The sequence below is a fragment of the Mycteria americana genome, chromosome 12 (genome assembly GCF_035582795.1).
Source record: "Mycteria americana isolate JAX WOST 10 ecotype Jacksonville Zoo and Gardens chromosome 12, USCA_MyAme_1.0, whole genome shotgun sequence".
Lineage (NCBI taxonomy): Eukaryota > Metazoa > Chordata > Aves > Ciconiiformes > Ciconiidae > Mycteria > Mycteria americana.
In genome coordinates this window covers 12258499-12278620 of record NC_134376.1, presented here as the reverse complement: position 1 = coordinate 12278620, position 20122 = coordinate 12258499, and the positions used below count along the sequence as shown (strand labels likewise).

Here is a 20122-nt window from a genome sequence, read left to right as displayed (position 1 = left end):
CCCCGCGTGGAGGAGCCCGGCCGAGCGGCGGCACCTTCCGCCCCCCACTCACACTCTCTCTCTCTCTCTCTCTCACTCGCTCAGCCGCTCGCTCGCTCCCTCACCCTCGCTCGCCGCCGCCGCCGCCGCCGCCGCGGACATGTCCTCTCGCGAGCTCTGCGGCCGAGACCGCCCTCGGGCGCGCGCCCCAGCGGTTGGCCCGCGGGCGGGGGCGGGGAGGCCGCGCGCGCTGGCGCTCCGCGGCCGCCTCACACATGTGGGAGGCGGGGGGCGAGGAGGCGGGAAGGGGGCGGGGGTCGGGGCGGGGCGGCTGCATCCGGGTACTTGTGCCCCTCCGCCTCTCCTCACAGAGGGGCAGCTGAGGGGGTATGTATGTATGTATGTATGTATGTATGTATGTATGTATGTATGTATGTATGTATGTATGTATTTGTGCTCTGCGGCCCCTCGCTCTGTTGCCCGTCCCGGCTGCCCTCCAGGCGCCGAGGGGGCTGCTCCGAAAGTGTTATCGGGGGTCCCTCCCCCAAGGCCTGAGGTAAACCACCCCCTTCCCTCACAGCGGCCCCTCGCCCCATCCCCCTCCGCCGAGGCGGCGCCTGTGACCGCCGCCCGTTTTCAGGTACCTTCCTCGCTCTGGGCGCACCTGGCTGGTGGCGGGAGGGTCGCGCCAGACTAACCCCGTGCCCTGTGGCTTGGTTCGGGGGCAGCAGGGCCCAGCCGGGGGGCGCGGGGCTAGGTGGGGTTTCTGCAGCGCTGAGGCGAGGCTGGGGTGAGTAGAGCACACCTCCCCGCCGCGGCAGCGCGGCCCGGGGCGGTTCCCACAGAGCTTTCCTCCAGGTGCTGCAGTCGCACGAATTTGAAATTCGAAGCGGAACTCACGCTACGGCTTCAAACTTCGGCTGTGCAAACACACATAAACAAGATGGGACTTGTATTTTCATGTGTTTTCCATTCAGGCTTAGCAATAAATGTCTGAGATGACTGAACTTGATCAAACATCAAACCAATCAGGAGGAAAAAAAGGCATTTCTTAAAAGAGGTTTTAGAAACCTGATTATGTATGCTTGACAACGTGGAATAGAAAAAATACGCATTTATTCTGCAGGTAGAATATAAGCATGCATGCACGTAATAGTTTGTTGCATTTATTGTGCAACGTTGTGCTCACAGCAGTGAATATCTTATTAGTAAATGGACTTTTACTAATACTGAGCTAGTACTATTCCATAAGTACACTGCATCAAGCCCATAATTATGCAGCTCTGCTTTTGTTTTGTATTTTTTTATCTCACAGATTAAGAGCGGAGCTGCCATTCGGTGCAACGGTCTAGTACAGCTTTGTTTATTACTTGCAATTTGCTAGTGTCCGGGACCTTGCTAGTAGGCTACATTGTGCTTATGCTACGTGGTAACAAAACAAAGCACGGTTCCCTGCTCCAAAGAGTTTTTCAATGCGTTTCTTCAGCAGGGATACCACAGGCAAGTGGAACACGTACATGCATTAAAAAAAAAAAGTTTTTAATGTCTTACGGTTTTAAGATGCTAAGCAACATTCTGATTTGATTGTAGACTAATGCTTAGACATTTAAAGAATTACTTGTTCAAATTACTTAGATGGGTTGGAAGGGTTATTATTTGGTTTGCGTTTTAAAACAGGGTCCATGTCTCTTCTATTCCTCTAGATTATAGTTAGCTAATCAGATTTTATCCAATTTCAGAAACAAACTAAAACCAGCAATGACCCGGAAACTTAGCAATGAACTGTGTAAAGATCTCATTAAAACCTGTAACTTGCTCCAGATTTACTTTGTCACCCTTCAGATAAAATAGTTCAGATGTGAGCCTGCAGTTAAAACCAGAAATGTGAACAACTACAAATAAGTGCTCAATTTAATGTGTAGCATTTAATTAATCAAATTAGGATTATAAAACAATTAAGGTGAAATTGAATAAAATCAATTTATATCTGAAATTTCAGATTTCTAAGACAATGGAAAAAAACTGTGTAATAGCACAGAGATTAAGATTTTAGTACTGCTTTGCCACTACGTTATTTGGAGAAGGTCCTAAAACTTTCAAAGCTAAGGCAGAGAAATGATAAACATACAAATTCAATGGATGTCTATTGTGTCCAAACATCATTTTCTAAAACTGAGATAAATGATACACTAAATTCAGGACAAATTATTACATAAGACCAAACAGCTATTGCTGTTAACGAACACAGCAGAAAAAGTAACGGAGATGTTAGGGAAGTAGGTGAGACTGACACAGTTAAAAAGATCTGTGCAGTGGGACAGTTATTGGAATACCTTTAGTTCAAGGCCTTTTTGCATGGAAAAATGCTTTTAACATGGTCAGAAGTTTGTAGGGATTAATTAAAGATGTTTACAGGCTGATTCTTATTCAGCAATATTTGTGTTTTAACACAAACCAGGCATTCAACCGAACATAGCTACATCTCTCTTACATTTAGTCTCTAAGGACAAATCAAGGAGGCTTCATCAAGTCATCCCAATGACCATGCCTAGAACATGCATATTATTCTTCAAAATGACTAAATATTTGGTGCTGCCCTCTCCTAGAACATCTTCTAATTTTTTTAGTGGTTTGGGAGTAAAAAGTTGGTCTAGAGAGTTCTAGGAAAACTAATAATTAAACAACAACAAAAAAAATCCTCACCTACAAATTCAATAGTGCAGACAAAACTGAAAGTAACTGAGGGGAAATGGATTTATAATGTAAATTCTAGCAAAGAATTTTGGGTGTGAATGGTACTGAAGATGAGCTGTCAGATAATTAGGTCAAAGAAATTGTTATGACTTTTTTTCTCCTTCCAGTGCAATGAAAACCAGGAATACTTGCTGTATTAATCTTTTTGGAATGGTTTCCATTCACAAAGAATTCTTTATTTTCTGTTTTCCTGAAAACACAAGACATCCCTTTGCTACAGAGAGATTATGTTGACAAAGTTCAGTCTGTCTCTTCACCTTTTTTTTTCCTTTAAGTTAGCCAACACATTTAAACACATTTAAAAAACAGAAACATAGAAAGATTAGCTGTGATTTCAGGTGACGGTAACATATAAATCATATTTCTACCTTGAATATAAGAATTGAAATTACATTATTATTGCCGAAATGCAGATTACTTCTTTACAGAGTGTACAGAATATGGGGACTCAAGCACGTACAAGAACATCATGCAAGAGGTGTAAAATCTCTTTAACGTCACCATGCAGTCTAGGTTATTCTAGTTATTTCAACTGCTGTATGTATTAAGGCATTGCCAATTAATTAATTAGAAGGGTATAGATGTCACTCATATTATGGAATACCTTGAGTATTCCATGATAAGGAATACTATAGAATACTAAAAACCTGAAAAAAATATCATTTGACATTAAACACAGTTGATACTCATTTCTTGAAGGTATTTGTGCTTTTTAAAACAATGTGGTGATACTAGCCAGTGAAAAGGAAGATGCATTTGAAGTAGCAGATAACCACTTGAAAACAGTTTCTCCCATAAAATCACTCTATGGAAATTGTCCAGCTCCACACAATAGCTCTTGTCTTTTGAGCACCACCTTTCCTGTCTTGGACATGAACGTGTACAACACTTCCTTCTTATTACAGAAAAGTTCAACTACAGCACTCAGCATTTGCCTCCAAGAATAACAATGAACTCTATATTCCCTTTCTTACAATAGAAGTAAGCATAAGAAACAGAGGTGCAATGATTTTGACTGTTAGAGAAATACTGCTGTTTGAAAAGATGGACCTAACTCTCCTGTTGCTTTCAAACTAGTGTCCCACTGTTATAAACTGCTAAACATGAAAAGCAGACAAATGACACAATATCAGCATTTTAATATCCAGATTAATGTACAAATAAAAATATTTGTTGTGATTTGTAACAAGTATGTATTTCATCATGCAGTTGTAAGCTGTATATTTTAGGGAAGGATTGCTTTTTTAATGAAACAATGCAAAAAAATTTTTAGAAATTATTCAGAAACTACAGATGCTTTTAAGTTCTAGTATAGGCTTTATATAAAGAATTTGATTGTTCTAGAGTTGTAAACACTGTTCAGATTTGTTAGTAAAGAAAGACAATTCATTATTTAAAATACACAGTAAAAATATTCGGCAATTAATTTTAAATTAGCACAAGAATTATCAAATTCACCCATACAGTTTTGTGTGGTTTTACATGTCAAAGTCATATCAAATACAAGCAGTAGTAGTAAAATCATCAGTGTACTTGTCTGAGATGTATCTGTAAAAATCTTACATATGACCCCTCAAAGTAATTTGAATTTTTTTCCCAAAGCTTTCAATCAGTTCTTTTCTCAAGCATATTAGAAGAGAGAGGGTTTATTGTATGTCTTCTAGACCAACAAGTCCGTATGCGGGTTGATAAAGAAGGCACTCTTGTCCTTCTTTTAGAAGGATTAAGAATACCTTGCTGTCACTCCTGCCTGTATATATAGCTTCATATGAACACGGAATTTCACTGCTGTTAATGCAATAACCAGTGCATCCGATTGACTAATTATCAATAATAACTTGCTACTGTTTATAGCAGGATTGTCTTACAGTGACTGTATTCTGCAGGTCTTCGAGTCTATTTTTCTTTTTCTGGTATATAAATATTTGGTAACTATATACAAGAATCGCACTAGCTTTCTGAGGAGGAAATTCATATACACCACTGAATAAAACCACATTCTGTGTAAACTCTAGCAAAGAATTTAAAAAATGTTAGTGTACATTTCCAAGTAGTGGTTTTTTCGTTATCCTAATCTTCAGGCATTGTGACGTTCATTTGTAACATACTTCTTAAGAAAGCACTTGAAGCCTGTTTCTACTAACACAAATTACTGAAGTAGTTCGTTTAAAACATAGACAAATTTATGCTATTTCAGAGACAAGCTTTTATTCATAGGTTACCTTGCCAACTACAATTAGCACCCACTCAGATGAAGTGTATCATACAGTTACACCTCTCTACAAATAGAAATGCCATGTAAATGAATTATATTAAAAGTAAGAACTTTGATTTATTTTTTGTTATTTATAGGCATAAGAATGTCTTGAAGCTGTTAAGAATTTTTTAAATGCTGCTTTAGAACATGCTGGAAATATACCTTCACTGAAGCACTGAAAAGAATATATTCCTATACATAAAATCAATTTCTGCACATGAGATTAAAAATTAAGCATTTCAGAGAATTTCTGTAAGTCTGCCATTACCCAGGAGCACCAGTGAATCACTTTGGTTTTTTTCTGTTCAGGTTGCAATTAGTATATAGGGTATGAGTTTTTTTGCTCAACATGAATGTTTATTGAATGATTAACCTTCAAGAGGTTTAGTTACATGTTATTAGAATTCAAATGCTGAGAAAAGCATTTTGTAATACTTGTTCACTGCACCAGGTATTTTTGTCAGAAAGTAGTTCCAGTTGTTCCTGGATATGTATGGAGTATCCACAGTCCACAAAGGAACAATTAACACTGAAGCTCAAAAGAAGTTCAAATACAGGATATGACTGCAGAAATTGCTTGTTGTTAGGAAATTTTGATCATGTCCAAGCTAGAAGGAAAAGGAAGATATAGAGGAAACTTTCTAGTAACATTGCAGATGCGCTTACCTTATTTTCACTTTCCAAAGAGATAAATGCCTATTTATTTGAGTAGGTCCTTCAGTAGGGTATATCTTAGTTTTTGCAAATATCTATCATCTGTGCTCTTTCATCATTTTAGGCAGGTTATATCCTCAAAGATTTGGACTACCTGCAGAAAAATAAATGCAATTGTAAGCCTTGGCTCCCAAAGCCAAGTGTCAGCTACGTATTTGACGGGGGATATTTTATTTCTTGGTAGGAGTCATTGAGTAAATATCACAATTTTGCTATGTAACTTGCAGGATTACAGAATAGTAGTGCAGTTATTTAACAATTGAGCAAGCTATTTTGAAACAAGGATGAGAACTATGGCTTCTGTTAGTGTCATGTAAATAGTAATTATTATATTCCAATATATTGCTTAAAGGCCTGAGATAAAAATAAGATTGACAAAATATGCTATGCAATGTAAAAATGACTCCTTTCTCCAAAGAGTCTTTGGTGATTGACCAATGACCAATTGACCTTGAAAGACCCTCCAAGGGTCTTTTTGAGTTATTTCAAATAACTGAGGGGAAAGTCGATGACTTGTTGATACAGTATTATTTGGATTTGATTAAGCTTTTAACACTCCTGTTACAAAGGCTTTTACAAAATGGCAGAATGGTTAAAAAGGGGTGGTTCTCTCACAGGTGAACACCTCCTTAAGTTCCATAGGAAACAAAGGGTGGGAACGTTTATGTGAAGTGTCCCCTTGTGGCTACTCCTAGAGGGAGGATGCTGGTCTAGATGGAGTTTTAGGGTAAACCACAGTACCATTTCTTATTTCTGTATGACAAGGAAATTGAAAGAGAAAAAGACAGCATTTATCAGCATAATAACTAGGAACAAAACCAAAAAAATACAAAACCCTCCCACCGGATAACTGGTTAAATTAGTAGGTTAAATAAGTGTATAAACCATTACTAATTTGAAACAGTCATGTTACAGAGCCAGTAGGCTGACCTTATCACTGCCATATTTTTTTTGTATTCACTAGAGAAACTTCCAATGATTTTAGCCCAGTAATTATACAGAGGGAACTCAATGTCTGGAAGCAGTGATCCTGCAGTTTTAGTCTCCATTGCCAACTGTAGTCATGCTGTGACCTTATTGAATGGAGCTCACTGGAGGTCATAAGTGGGTTCTTGTAAAATAAAGCAATATTGCACTTAGGGTTACATCTGAGAAAATAATTATAACTCATGAACATTGGCTGTTACTACACTAGGTTGTAGCACTAAGACAGCAGTTATTTATGTTAATTGTAAATTCAGTCTTGCAGTGAAGCTTGAATAGTCTGTCACAAGAAATAGGTATTTATTAATGGCATTTAAATTCTATTTTTTCATTTGCATTTTGATGGTTGAATGTTAATGATGCTAAGATTAAAAGCTTAGAACTTATGTTTTTCCTTTCTCCAGATTAAAGAGCAAACAAACCAACCAGCAAACATTAGAGGCGAACCTTCATTAAATATCTTTGTTTCTGAAAAAACTGAAAATATTTATAATCTTCTGAAATTCAAAGTTAAGAAATAAATACAACTAGAATACTGTTCTTGAACTTTTTCTTAACCTATGAAACATACTGAGGTCTGTGCTTGATCTGCCTTCAATGGTGATAGTAACACACAGGTCATTATCATAGTGTTTTGTTTAAGAAGCAGTCATTGTCATCAATTATAACCAAATTGCCTAAACTTTTTCTATAACTAGCTTTTCCTATAGTACCGGAATGGAAGGTGTGTCTGTAGTGTTTGAAATATTACCATGCACAGTTATTTCTTATATTTTTTGAACTGAGTTTTTGATTTGCTGGATAAATGTTACATGTCATCCCCTAAAAAACAGAAACCCGGAGTCAAGTATGGCTCAACAAAAATGCTTTGTTACAATCTACCAGTTGTGCACGTAGTCTGGATATATAGTTTATCCAAATCTTTCCATTCTTTTCTTTCCTCTAATCCTCCTAATAGCTTCCCTTTTTTTGGTTATTTCTTCCTATGGGTACCTGTATCCCCTGTATCAGCCCATTTTGCCTGCATTAGACTTTTCTGCCTGTTTTTCCTCTTGTGTAGATGCAGCTCCACCTTTGAACACGTGTGTATTCCATCTCTGCTGCCTCCTCATGCCTCTTTTCTCCCTTAAGCAACAGGAAGCATGCCAGAGACTGCTGTTCTTTCATGTCTCAGCCATAGTCCTGCAGTTTTGCAGAAATTGGAGGCTTGCAGGGATGAGATTGAATTGGCGAAAGGAGTCTGCCTACCCGTAGGCTGCAGGTTTTGTTGCCTGATTCCTGTCCTTTTACTCAGCAGCTGGTGGGGGAAAAAAGACGTGAACAAAGAAAGAAAAAAACAGTCTCTGCTTCTCTTTCCTCCAGGTATGCCAAAAAGAAGGAGAAAGGCACTGTTGACTCTTGCTACTGCAAAAAATTTGGCTTGGGACATATCCTCATGTAGATGTAAGGTGTAGGTCTGCAGCTATTCCCAGGCAGTAGGTGAAAATAAAAGCCCAGGTTGTTAAAGTTATTTTGCTGATATTTAATTTATACGAAACAAAAATCTTCTTCAATAGGCAATACTTCTTGCCAAAACAGTGGTGGCCTAAACTGGCAGAATGATGCAGCTGCTCAAAGTTTGGGGGGTATAGCTAGATGATGGAGCCAGGTAGAATTGTTGCTTCCGTGAGTGCTGAGGCATCTGGAAGGATACAAAAAGATGTAGACTAATGTGTGTGGATTTGGGCCAGTGGCTGTATGAGAAGCAGTTGTTAGCTGTGTGGCTCTAAACGCTGCTATGGTTAGCCAAGGAGACTTGGGAAGCTTTTGGAATATCCCTTTGGGAAATGTTCTTCTAGAGAGCTGAAGATATATTCTGTGGTTTGGCAGAGGACTCTAGAATCTCTAGTCAGTCTCTTACCAGTGGGGGGAAAAAAGAAAAGCAGCCCTAATGAAGGTAGCTATAGTCTTATTTACTGCTATCCAGTAGAGACACTAGCCAGAAAAGAGTATAATTTATCACCTTGGTGACAGTATAGCAGACCTTGCAAAAACCTTCTGCCTTTTCTGTAGAAGTGTAGGAAAAGACCTGCTGTAACTATCGAATATGTCTTTTCTCTCCTTGGAAGGCATCGTCTGCTCCAGGCCCCATACTCCACAGGACTGCCAATGTTATTCTACTTTACGACTTGCTCATTTCATGAATATCAAAGAAGATGGAGCTGATGGTCAATTCACACTTAAAAATGATTACTCATTTTGTTTAACCAAGTTACCAGTGTAGCGTGTTTAAATTGCAGACACATGGGAGCTAAGTGTGGCTTATTAGTAGCCCACAGTTTGTGAAAGATCTTGAACTCAGTTTGTGAAAGAACTTGTCAATTGCTTCTCTTGGTCTTCAGGAACGAGGATTTCTGAAATATCTGGTCATGCATCAAAGCATTTGAGGAGAGGGTGTTTGCAGTGGGGATGTTTGGTATTAGTTTTGGAACATTGGCAGCCAGCCCTTTACTTCTGATTTAATGAGAGAGATAATTTCTCACACAGAGAGGCAGTTGATTTAATTTTAATTTTTGTCAGAATGCCCAGAGCATTGAATGGGTGTCTGATCATTGGAACAACATACTTAGTACAGATTGAAAGAATTAATACAATTAATTCGCCACCACAGGAAAAATTCTGGGATTTTGTTTATGCAGATTGAAACTAATGATGAATGTACAAAACCAAATGTATGATACTCTTGCCTTTTCCATGATGCAAGTTCAATTTCTCATGTAAAGCTCAGGCCTGAGAGGCAAAATGCACTTACTTGGGTATGTGGGAGATGGAGGCTCTCCCAATTCCTTCTTGGAGACTGGAGGGTCCATGGGCTGCTTGTCCCAGGTAGTAATTGAGACCTTTTCCCAAGGGATGCAGATATCTCAGTGCTCATCTTATTTTGTTCGAGAGCATTTTGAAATATAGTTATAATGAAAGCTTGGCAAAAACCAGTTTAAAATGTAAAAATAGTAAAACGTGTGGAGGCTGCTGTTCATTTTGTAAGTCAAAGCTTGTGACTAAAGAATGCTGCTTAGCAACAGATGGGGAAAATCTGAAGGTGATCACATCATTTTGCACTCTCTGAAAATTAATTATTCATGTTCATCCTACCTTTTAAGCACCATCCTTTTCATGTCCCCATTCTGCTTGTTCCTTGGGATTAGGACTATGTGGTGGGCTCAGTCATGTAACCCAGTTTTATTATCACCCATACTCATGCTGATGCAGCTGTGATTCAGCTGCAGAGCTCTAGCTCAGGCTTCTTCAGTTCTCTGTCCCACTATGCTGTACATAATGTGTACTGATCTGTATGGAATAGGACACAAAGGTGTCCTAGGAAGGACGGAAAGACGCTGCAGACTATGCAGTTTTTGTAGATGGTTGTTTTGTTAAGCACATGTTTCTGTCTCAACTAGCACCATTCACTGCCAACCCTTGCTGTAACTCTTCCTCTGCAACAACTCACACCTAGTTCACCAACAGTTTGACTTCATATGTCTTTTTTTATGCTTTCAAAGAGCACAGGGTTGCTTTTGTTTCTAAGTTTGATTTTCCTTAGGAAATTAATCAGATCCCAGACTGAAAAATTTATTTTATAAATATTGCTAATGAAATATTCTCAGATTGTGGCACTTGGGAAGCTGTGAAGTTCCCATTTGATTCACTTGCCACTGCCATCATTCAGCGTGCAAAGGGTGGAAGCATAAATACAATATTATAAATTGGCAAGTACTATTTGATTTATTTATCTGCAGATGCTTTCCATGTGAACCAAGACTTATGTTGACCAAGTCATTAATCAGTTTGGTAGACTTAAAATATAAGCACCTCATACCCAACTGAAAAATTAATTTGCATAAATTGTTAAGGAAGCAGTGATTTGCATTCATATTTAACTGGTATATGCCACCAGATGAAATCTTACCTGACTGGTGGTAGCAAGTCTTTGATGGGATGTTTGTACTCTTCACTGGGTAAATTTCAACTTTTAAAATGTAGTTTTGACACAACATAGTGTGGGAGTTATTTAGAAAAGTTACATTTTTTGTGTTTCTTCTTAGCCCTGAAGCAAGGCACCTTCAAGTAAGGATACTGTTTTATCTACATACTGAGGAGCTGAGGAGACTTCAGGGTAAATTATTCAAGAGATCGATTAGGGATAAAACAGCAGATGATAAGAAATTTTTTCGTAAAGACTGTTATCGTATATTGATTATGCTTATTACTTAATAAGTGCATGTTTAAAGACTTGAGTTTTCAAAGCCTAGAAGTTACTACCCCCCTCATTGTATGCCTCAGTGGCATATAAATCCATTTAAAAAAACCAGAAAGGATAATCCTTTTTATAAAGAAAGTAGAACAGCATTTACCAATATGTAAATAGGCACTAGTAAAAGTAATGAATATTTAAAATTTCTGAAAGAATGCACTGTAAAAAAATAGCAACTTGCTATCTGATTTGTGAGAAAGATACACTTTATATTACATGCCATAATTATTTAAAACAATGCATACAAGGGTCCTCAAGTTTTCTTTTTTTTCTTTGCCAACTAGCATAATAATCTCATGTAGCAGAGGCAGGTGATTGTATGCTTTACAGAGTTACAAAAAAGTGCAGTTAGGAAGAAGCACAATCTGTACACATATCTGCTACATGATTCTATTTTAAGAGATTCAGGATGAAAAGTAGAGTTATGAAAGTGCTGATTATGACTTTATAATCAACATACATATGAATAGCCATGCTGCAGAGGACCGGAGATCTGACTTGCCTGATACTACTTCTCTAACACTGGACAAAAAAGTGGATGTGTAGGGAAGACTAAATGATGTATTCCCAGGCTCCATCAGTTTGTACCTTATGGACTTTCTGAACCATTTGTGGTGTGGAGACATGGACAAGTAGTGAACAGTGTGGTGAGCTATTCATGATCAAATATTGGTTCCAGCGGGGAAAAGAAGCCCATGTTCTCTTGGAGATCATGCAGGCCCATATTAAGAATTTTAGACCTCTTTGGCATAGCGCTAATTGGGAACTAAGGTGGGTTTGAATTATAAAAATTGGGATAGTCTTGATGAGCAAGTAGTCTCATATATGAGTACATTACGGAGTGATATTACTTGTTACATATAATGGGTACAGTGAGTCCCAGCTACATATACTATGTTTGGAAACTATTTAGATATTCAAATGCTATTTTAATGAATTAATTTTTTGTATCTATGGGAAATCCTTCAGTGTTAGCAACAATTTTGTGCTCTCCCCACGTTAACAGATAGCTTGAAAGGCAGAGCAGATGTTAATAGGCACAGTTTCAGAAGTAAGTTTAACCTTTACAAGCAATGAAAAAGGCCTGGGAAATACTAATTCTTCTTAGGACGATTAATCTTATAATGTACTCTCATAAAATGAAATACAGCTAGAATCTAAGCTGCTGATTTGTAAATAATTGAATATCTAATTTAGTATTTATTTTATTTGCTAATAATCTTGTTTACTGGCATTTTAATTTATTTTCTTACCTTTTTTTCTTTTTTTACTGTTAGAATAAAATAGTCTGTTGTATGGATTATTTGCCCGCATTTGAAGGAAGACTTTTGACTCCTAAAAAGGTACATTATAAGAACTGCTAAATAATTAAATAATAGATAGCTAGTGCAGTAAGCGTAGGTTTTTACATATTCTCAAATGCAAAGAGGTAAAGCAAACGTTTTAATGTAAGAAGAGGGGATAGGACACAGGTCTCCTCTGCTGAAAAGACTCTGTTCTCTGTCCTCCTCTTTCCTGGATTGCATAACCATTTCTTCCCCACAGTTTCCCCTCTTCCTTGGCTAAAGTTGATTAAAGAGTTCTCATTTCTATTTCAATCTATTTTATACAGTACTTATAGGATGCCTAGATCGTCCAGTTGGCATCTACACACATTTGAAAAAAAACATCATATAGCTGCTAATTTGAGCTTCCAAATTGAAGGTTTGGATGTTCAGTTAAGACGCAATTAGTTGAAAATGAGGCATTATGTACCAAAATCCCCATGTCAGCTTTGAAAGTTAAGCTTATGATGAAATAAGACATTTCGAAATTGAAGTTATGGTTGTATTCTCTCTTCCTCTCTAGGCCAAACATGTTCATAATCCTTTCTACTTATTCATTATTTCTTAACATACAATAGCAAATTAAGTCCACATGAGCTTTTTAGATAAACAAAACCAGATCATAAATGATTTGGCCCTGATCCTATTTTGGATCTGCTGGTTTAAGCAGTGTAACCCTAAAAATAAGGGTCAAGCTAATTACAGTTGCTTAGAAATCCAGATTTTCTAGGTCTGAGCTGGGTCCTGCCTGCCAGCCTGAATTTCTCTGTAGTATTTGAAACTCACTCTTTGCACAAGGACTTGAACTGAAGAAGTCTAGCAGCAAAAAGTAACTTTGTAGTTCTTGACTCCATGGTACCGCTTAATCCCCAGCTTTCCTCTCTACCAGGCAGTTAGAGACAACCCAGAAAGTAAGATGAAACTGGCTTCTAGAAAGGTTTTATTGGTGAGTTAGTGCCATAGGATAGGTGTCATATTGGGTCCCAAAGCTATACTGGAGGTGGCAGAACGTTTCTGCATGTGGCTGATACTGGCTTAGGGTGAATCAGTGCATTGGTCCTAGGAATCAAGAGAAACTTCAGTGTATGCTACTCAGAGTATCACTAGACACTTACTGAAATTAAGACCTTTACTTTAAACTGGTAATAAATAACAGCATCTCAGAAGTGAAAAAGCATATGGAGGGATACAAAAGGTAAGACTTCTAAGGTATAAACTGATCTATGAGTCAGTGGCTAGTTTCAATTTCACACTTCATCATAGACTTGCTTTGTCAACCTGGGCATATCCCTTTGTCTTTAGTTTTTCTGGCTCCCTATCTGTGAGGTAAAATAAATACATCACCAAGTGCATGACAGAATTAAGCTCTTAATTTTATATCAAACAGGCACAGTACTCTCCTCATAGGGTCTGTTTGGTATTTGACTAGAGGTTGTATTATTTCAACAACGGGTCAAGTTACATTGAGTTCCACTTATGTCCATAGTCATTAAAAAAGACAATTATTGTATTAATATAAGAAATCACCAGCAAGCCTGTGAGCAAGCCTACCCCATTACTGTGCAGTAATTTTACTTAACTCTGAACTTTGTATGCTACTTTTTACCTCATCTATTTGTTAGTGCACAGACCAAGACATAGAGGAGCCACGTATACTTCTGATACATTAGAAGAAACAATGCAAAATATAATAGGAGCAAAAACAGAAGGGAATTTATTATTATTATTATCTAGCCTTTATAACCTGTTACAGCTGAAGAGTTAAAAAAAGTTGAAAAAGGTATTACTATACCTGTTTAAGTCTTTTTAAAATCATTTTTTCCAAGATAAAATTTGTAGTTAAGTTCCTAGTTTAAACTGTTGTTACTCAAGGTAAATAAGATCTGTACAATACCTTGGAAATTCCCTAATTGACTGAGAGTACTTGAAAGCTTTTTTTTTTTTTTTTTTCTTTTTTTGTGTGGAAGGAACTTCGTCTCCAATCTGGTTAGAATCCTTGATCTGGTTTTACGATTTGAACTTCTAACAATTTTTACATTCAGTAAACAAACACTCCAAAACCTCACTTATGTGCAGAATGCTTCATTCTTGAAATATTGTACTGTTCCTAAAATTGCATTTAGATAAAAGCTGTTCATCTTCAGACAATGAATCCATTTAAAAAAAAACAAAACCAAAACAAAACAAAGGAGAGGAGATAGCTCTGACTTGCAGAAACAATTCTAGCTGACTGTCCTGGGAATGATCTTCAGAATTACCTCATTATTTATTCTTGGTGCTGTCCACCAATTAAACAAACAGTTTTATATATAGAAACAGGGATGGGCTTAGCTTACTTTTTCAGGGTCATTTTCAGAGACACGGGCACTGAAGATGTGCAGGCTCGTATTACCCAACACAGCAGATACTCTGTGTCTGTGTGTGTATGTGCATGTGCAAATGCCTATGTGTAACGTTACACGCTATCAGCAAAGTTGATAATGAGTGAAGCAAAGTCAGAGGTTCCTGGTAGATATCAGTTGAAATTCCTCTATTTGGGTAATAATGCATGTGTTATTCAAGCCACTAGAAATATGTCAGGGATCCCTAAGAAGCTGATGGGGCTGAGAAAGAAAAAGACCCGCTACATTTCAAAATCAATAACACTTTGTGGAAAAAATTCAGATGACTTAGTATGTGATCATTCAAACCTTAAGTAAATATTAAAGTGGAAAATGAAATCTTGATTAGGACTTCTGTCAGCTAGTGCTGTGCAGTACAATGCTAATATTTAAGAAAACCCTAATTTACTGTAATAGTTATACAAACTATAAGACAGCAGATTTATTGCTGCAATTCAAGGCTTGGTTGAGACATCTTCACTATCTTAAAGACTATCTGTGTAGCTAGTACCTCATGCACCAAGATTTACATGGGACATGCCTCAAAAGTTTCTAGGTATTTTTTCATATTTGGTATGGACAGGACTCTCTTCTTGAAGGATGTCTAGATTTTTGCTGTTGTGGTATAGCTGAAGGAGATCTGAACATTTACATACTGGCCATCTCTGTGTTAGGAGTGTCTTTCATCTCCAACTAGTGGTCATAACATGCTGCTTTCAGACTGCAAGCATTATAATATAGTATGACATTCTGTAAGTTATAGAAAAAGTGGATTGATACACTTCAGAATGCATCTGTAACAAATGAAACAAGTGGATTACATAGGCTTTAGCAGTTAGAATCATGTAATAGTTTAACACAAATATATGTTGATTTTAAAAGCCCACGGTTCTTTCCAACACCTAATGTTCACAGATTTTAAAGATGAAGCAGGAACGAAGCATATCTTGACAATGGAAAGAGCTAGATAGGGGGATTTCATTAAAGAAAATTTAGATGAAAGTAGGAGACGTGGCATTAATATTTTTACTGTTGCAGATCTCCCAAGTCCTGATATAAATGATTATGCATGGAATATGAGTTTTTGCAGGCTCTGAAAACTTGCCAGTTGTATTACTGCAATGTGTTAAAAGGGCCATGAGATATAAATGCCACAAGAAAGTTTGCAACTTCTGCTATCTATGCGAAAGATTCCAAGAATTTTGTTACATGTAAAAAATGCTTTGGAAGTTTTCCAGGGCTTGGAATAATTTATAAAATCAACTGATTATAATTTTATTGTATCTATATTTGGCCTGGTTTTAATCTGCTTAAAAAAAAATCCAAGACAAAAATGAGAATTACATGTTGCAGGAACTGCCAACCTACTGCTCTGTATTTTCTCCACATGTCAGTTTCCCAAGTGTGACATGCCTCAAGTCTGAGACCAAAATGAAAATGAAGTACAATACATTTTTTTATATAAGCCCCTGGTTTAAGTACTGGAAAAGGCGCCAGTGCAGCCAGTCTTGCAAAGAACTCAGTGTTGATTGTGCTCAGTAGACATTACAAATTGCAGCAATATTTAAGCAGCATTCTTGAAGGCAAACAAATGGACAAGAACACAGACAGACGTTGTCAGGATAAGAGAAGCAAAACAGAGATAAATTAGAAAATTCCAGAGGAAAAATAGAAGAAAGATAAAAGTTGAATGGAGAATCTGAGAATAATGCACACACAGCATCATGAGAAAACAGTTACAAAGAAACTGTAAGATGTTACTTAAGTCAGTGTTAAATGATGCTGTGGGTATATGACACACAGACCTCCACTGCAGCTGCACATGCCTGCTGCCCCTGGGGCCCTGTGACATTCCTTTCACCCAAGAGGATGTTCAGCAGATGGATGATAATGTGCGTGTCCCACTGTGTACACTAATGGGAACTGAGTAGCTCTACGCAAATAACTCAAATTAGAACTATGCTGCCTATTTTTAGGGGAGCTGAAATGCAGCAATGTCAAGTTTAGGCATTATGTGCCAATTTTGCTGGGCAAACTCCTGGGCTTTGAATCACTTGGGAGATCACGTTGTATGTGTTTGAAATTCGAATGTTATTATGTTTCTGTGGACAGTAGGTAATAGTCACTAAAGAGAGATAAACCAGAGCTATTTCACTGAATCTGCAGATGGAAATTTGTTTCTCTTCTTGCTAGTCCAATTATGTAATATTCCAGTGTATACTTGGCAAGCTTTCTGAGTTAGGGTTGATGGAATTTGAATTCAGTTGAACTATAGTTATCAAAGGGAAGCTGGAGCACTGGGGAATGGTGATTTAAAAATAAAACTTTTATAAATTTATAGTACATATGTGATAGATTTAGTAGTGCTTTTGGAAATTCTACCCTCAAAAATTATAAATTTACTCTCTGGCATTCTTGAAAATCCTCCTGTAAGGCCCCTGCCTAAAATCCTTTCATCAGCAGTCCCAGCTGTGGTTGCTAGCTTAACAGTTTCTGAAACTGTGTTTACTCTTCTTTGGACCTCATGGTAAACCTTACCATCTCATAAACAGAAAGAGACTTACATGTGGTTTTACTTTGAGTCTCTGTAAAAGGACTATTTATTGTGATCTGCTGAACAAACTTATGTGAGAAAGGTAGCCATTAAAAAAGGCAAGTCAGTTGCAAAACTTTTTTTTGCCACCTGTCTTTTCATAAACAAAAAGAAAGAATAAAAATGAGAATGGTCTAAGTGCCATTCCGAGAGTTGAGGAAGAAGCTGGGAGCTCGAGAACAAGATTGCACTGCTGAATAATAATGCCAGTTTGGAAACAGTGTCAGTTGTTTAATAACTATGGTCTATTGCTCTTTGATAGTAGATTATAAAGGTGAAGGAAAAAAGAAGGAACACTGAGTGACAGAGGACCCTAGAAATTAAACTTATGTTTTTATTTACAGAGGGAAGCTCTTACAAACAGAGCTATGGTAAAATGCAAGCTAAGAAACCAGTATCTATTTAATCCCAATTTAATATTCCTAGGAACACTGCTTTATAGCAGTTGTGGATTAAGATAATTTTGCCACGCTCTAAAAAATCACACTAAAACTAGTACGTGTGCAGGCCCATTTTGATATATTGCAGTAACATCTTCTGTTTAGGCAGCAAATCACCATAGCAGTGTAGTAGCCCTGGTTACCCTTACTAAGTTCAGTAAGACTAAAGAATTCGTCTCTTAGCTAAGTATTGGCTAGCCCAGCTACTGAGCATTTCTTCCCTGTTTTCAAGACTGTGTGGCCGAGAATATTCCTTCCTTTTAATTTATTGTGGAGAAGCTTGTAAAATACAGATCAAAACTCAAGTAAAAAACCAGCCAGCCTATTTGTAATTGAAGAGTCTGGGAGATGAACTCGTAACATTTTGTACTCAAAATAAAAAATGGCACTGAAGCTTTAAAACATTTGAGTATTTCCTTGTACAACCTTATCAAAACATTTAGTCAGCCATGTACATTCTTTCTTTGGCCTTTTATAATGGAGTGATTTTTTTCCCCCCAAAACCTACGGGCTGATTTCAAGAATAAAATACAAGGGAAGATAACAGTGCTAAAGTGTTTGTTTTCTACAGGAGCCTTAGTTCCCTCTTATTTAGTATCAGTTTTTCTGAGCCTTCTTATAAATATATATGTATGTTAGCTGCATCAAGTTAGTGGGGAGAAAAGCTAAGTGTCTTTATTCAGTCATTATGATACTGGTTCCCTTAAAGAGTCTTAAGAGAAGCTAAAGCTAAGAAATGAACAATTATTTCAAATGTCAGTGTTTTGTCAATTGAAGCCAAAGAGAGGACAGGAGCTTTGAATTATCTCTCAGCTGCGTTCTGGGTCAAATTTCACTGTGACTCTGTCTGATCCCATTTTTAGTGGCTGGTGGGGGGGTGGGAAGGTTTAAAGGTAGTCTTTCTATTACCAAATACTTAGAGTCTTTGCCATCATTCTGTACCACATGAATCATGCAACCTTTCAAATTCATACATTTCAGAACTTGAATCTTGATTTAAAAATAAACAGACAAAAACAACTCCAGATTACAAGAGAGAGACCCAACAATTACACATTACTAGCCTCTCCAAAGGTGCTGTTAGCACAGTGAAGTAATTTTTAACTGATAAACATCAAGAAAGATTCTTGGTGTTTAACTGTTCCCCCTCATCTTGTAGATGAGGGATATTATTTCTCATGGTTTGAAGCTGAACTTAGAATAAACTGGAAATAAAACAAGAATAGAAGCAAGAAATATTATTGACAAATACATGTATCAGTTATGTCTGATTCTTGACTACGTTGCTAGCCAACTGTGGAACACGATATTAGGAATATTATTCAAGGGAGGAAGTTTTGGAAAGGATGACTATAGAAAAAAATTGAAAACTTTGGAAGAAAAGTGTATGCAATTGCAAATTAAGACAAATTAGTGCATACATTGCCAGTGAGTGTATTTTCAATGCAAGAAGGTAGCTCACATAGCGTAAGTAGATCTTAAGGACTTCATATGAAAAACATAAAAGGATTATGCTTAGTTTGAGTTGATTCTGCAAATATCCAAAATTCTTTCTATTATGTGAAGTAGTTTCTGAACTTTTTGGTTTATGACCCTACTTGCATTTCTTAAAACCACATATTGTAGAAAACAGATCAATCGAATATTCATTTAATTTAGGCTATCTTTGTGTAAGAGCCAAGGAGAACTTTATCCTAAAATAGCCCTTATAAAAGGATTGTAAACCCTGCTAGCACCCAGCTTATGGAGCCTGAAATAAAAATTGTCAATTGGTAAGCCCACACATGAGAAGTTTCTTTAACAACCCTCAGTTACATTTCTTTATGCTGTTTGGCATATAAATAACGTATTAATTTAATAACTATTTTTTGGCAGATGTTTGCTTTTGGATTCTATTCTACAGTCATAGAATTGGAATTCTGGATGACTAAGGAAAGCTTTAGAGACAAATGTTTTTATTTTTAAAAATTAAGTTATTTGTGGTTGTAATGTCACTTTGCAAATGAGAGCCTCACAATCATAAAACCCCTCAGATTTAAGCTTTTGTACTTGTTGCTGTTCTTCTACAGTATAGCTGCATATTTTATATGCGGTATGGATTTCTGATCAACTGGTTTACGTTTAAGTTTTGCAAGCATAAATTTGAAAGCAATCAATACAGCTGGTACTAGAAAAGCCCTACTATACATGTTCATGCAGAAAAAGTGATTTTGAAGGTAAAGTTTGTTTTGATTAGGCAACTGCTCACAGGCAAGATGTCTCCTTCACAATTATAGCTAGAACCTGCAAGTGTCACCACTAGCAGGAAGAGTATCCAGATAACTTAAAACATAGGAACTACAACATAATCTATCCTGTGCAAAATATATTTGGTAATATAAGCTGCATTTGTTCCTAAGAGATT

General features: G+C 37.2%; 1 protein-coding gene and 1 long non-coding RNA gene across 6 annotated transcripts in view; one reads left to right on the top strand and one right to left on the bottom strand.

The window, feature by feature from the left end:
• The window catches only part of MRTFB (myocardin related transcription factor B), an 87868-nt gene extending 87131 nt beyond the window's left edge, over positions 1-737 (bottom strand). The window contains exon 1 of one of the 3 annotated variants that reach the window (XM_075514794.1): positions 624-737. The gene's annotated coding sequence lies outside the window, so the exon portion shown is untranslated. Of the gene's footprint in view, positions 1-104; positions 241-623 lie in introns of those variants that run through there. The other 2 variants (XM_075514796.1, XM_075514793.1) reach the window with 2 other exon arrangements.
• LOC142415900 (uncharacterized) overlaps positions 433-20122 on the top strand; it is a 37034-nt gene continuing 17344 nt past the window's right edge. For all 3 annotated transcript variants that reach the window (XR_012777575.1, XR_012777573.1, XR_012777574.1), the window contains exon 1: positions 433-619. This is a non-coding gene — a long non-coding RNA (uncharacterized LOC142415900). The remainder of the gene's footprint in view (positions 620-20122) is intronic.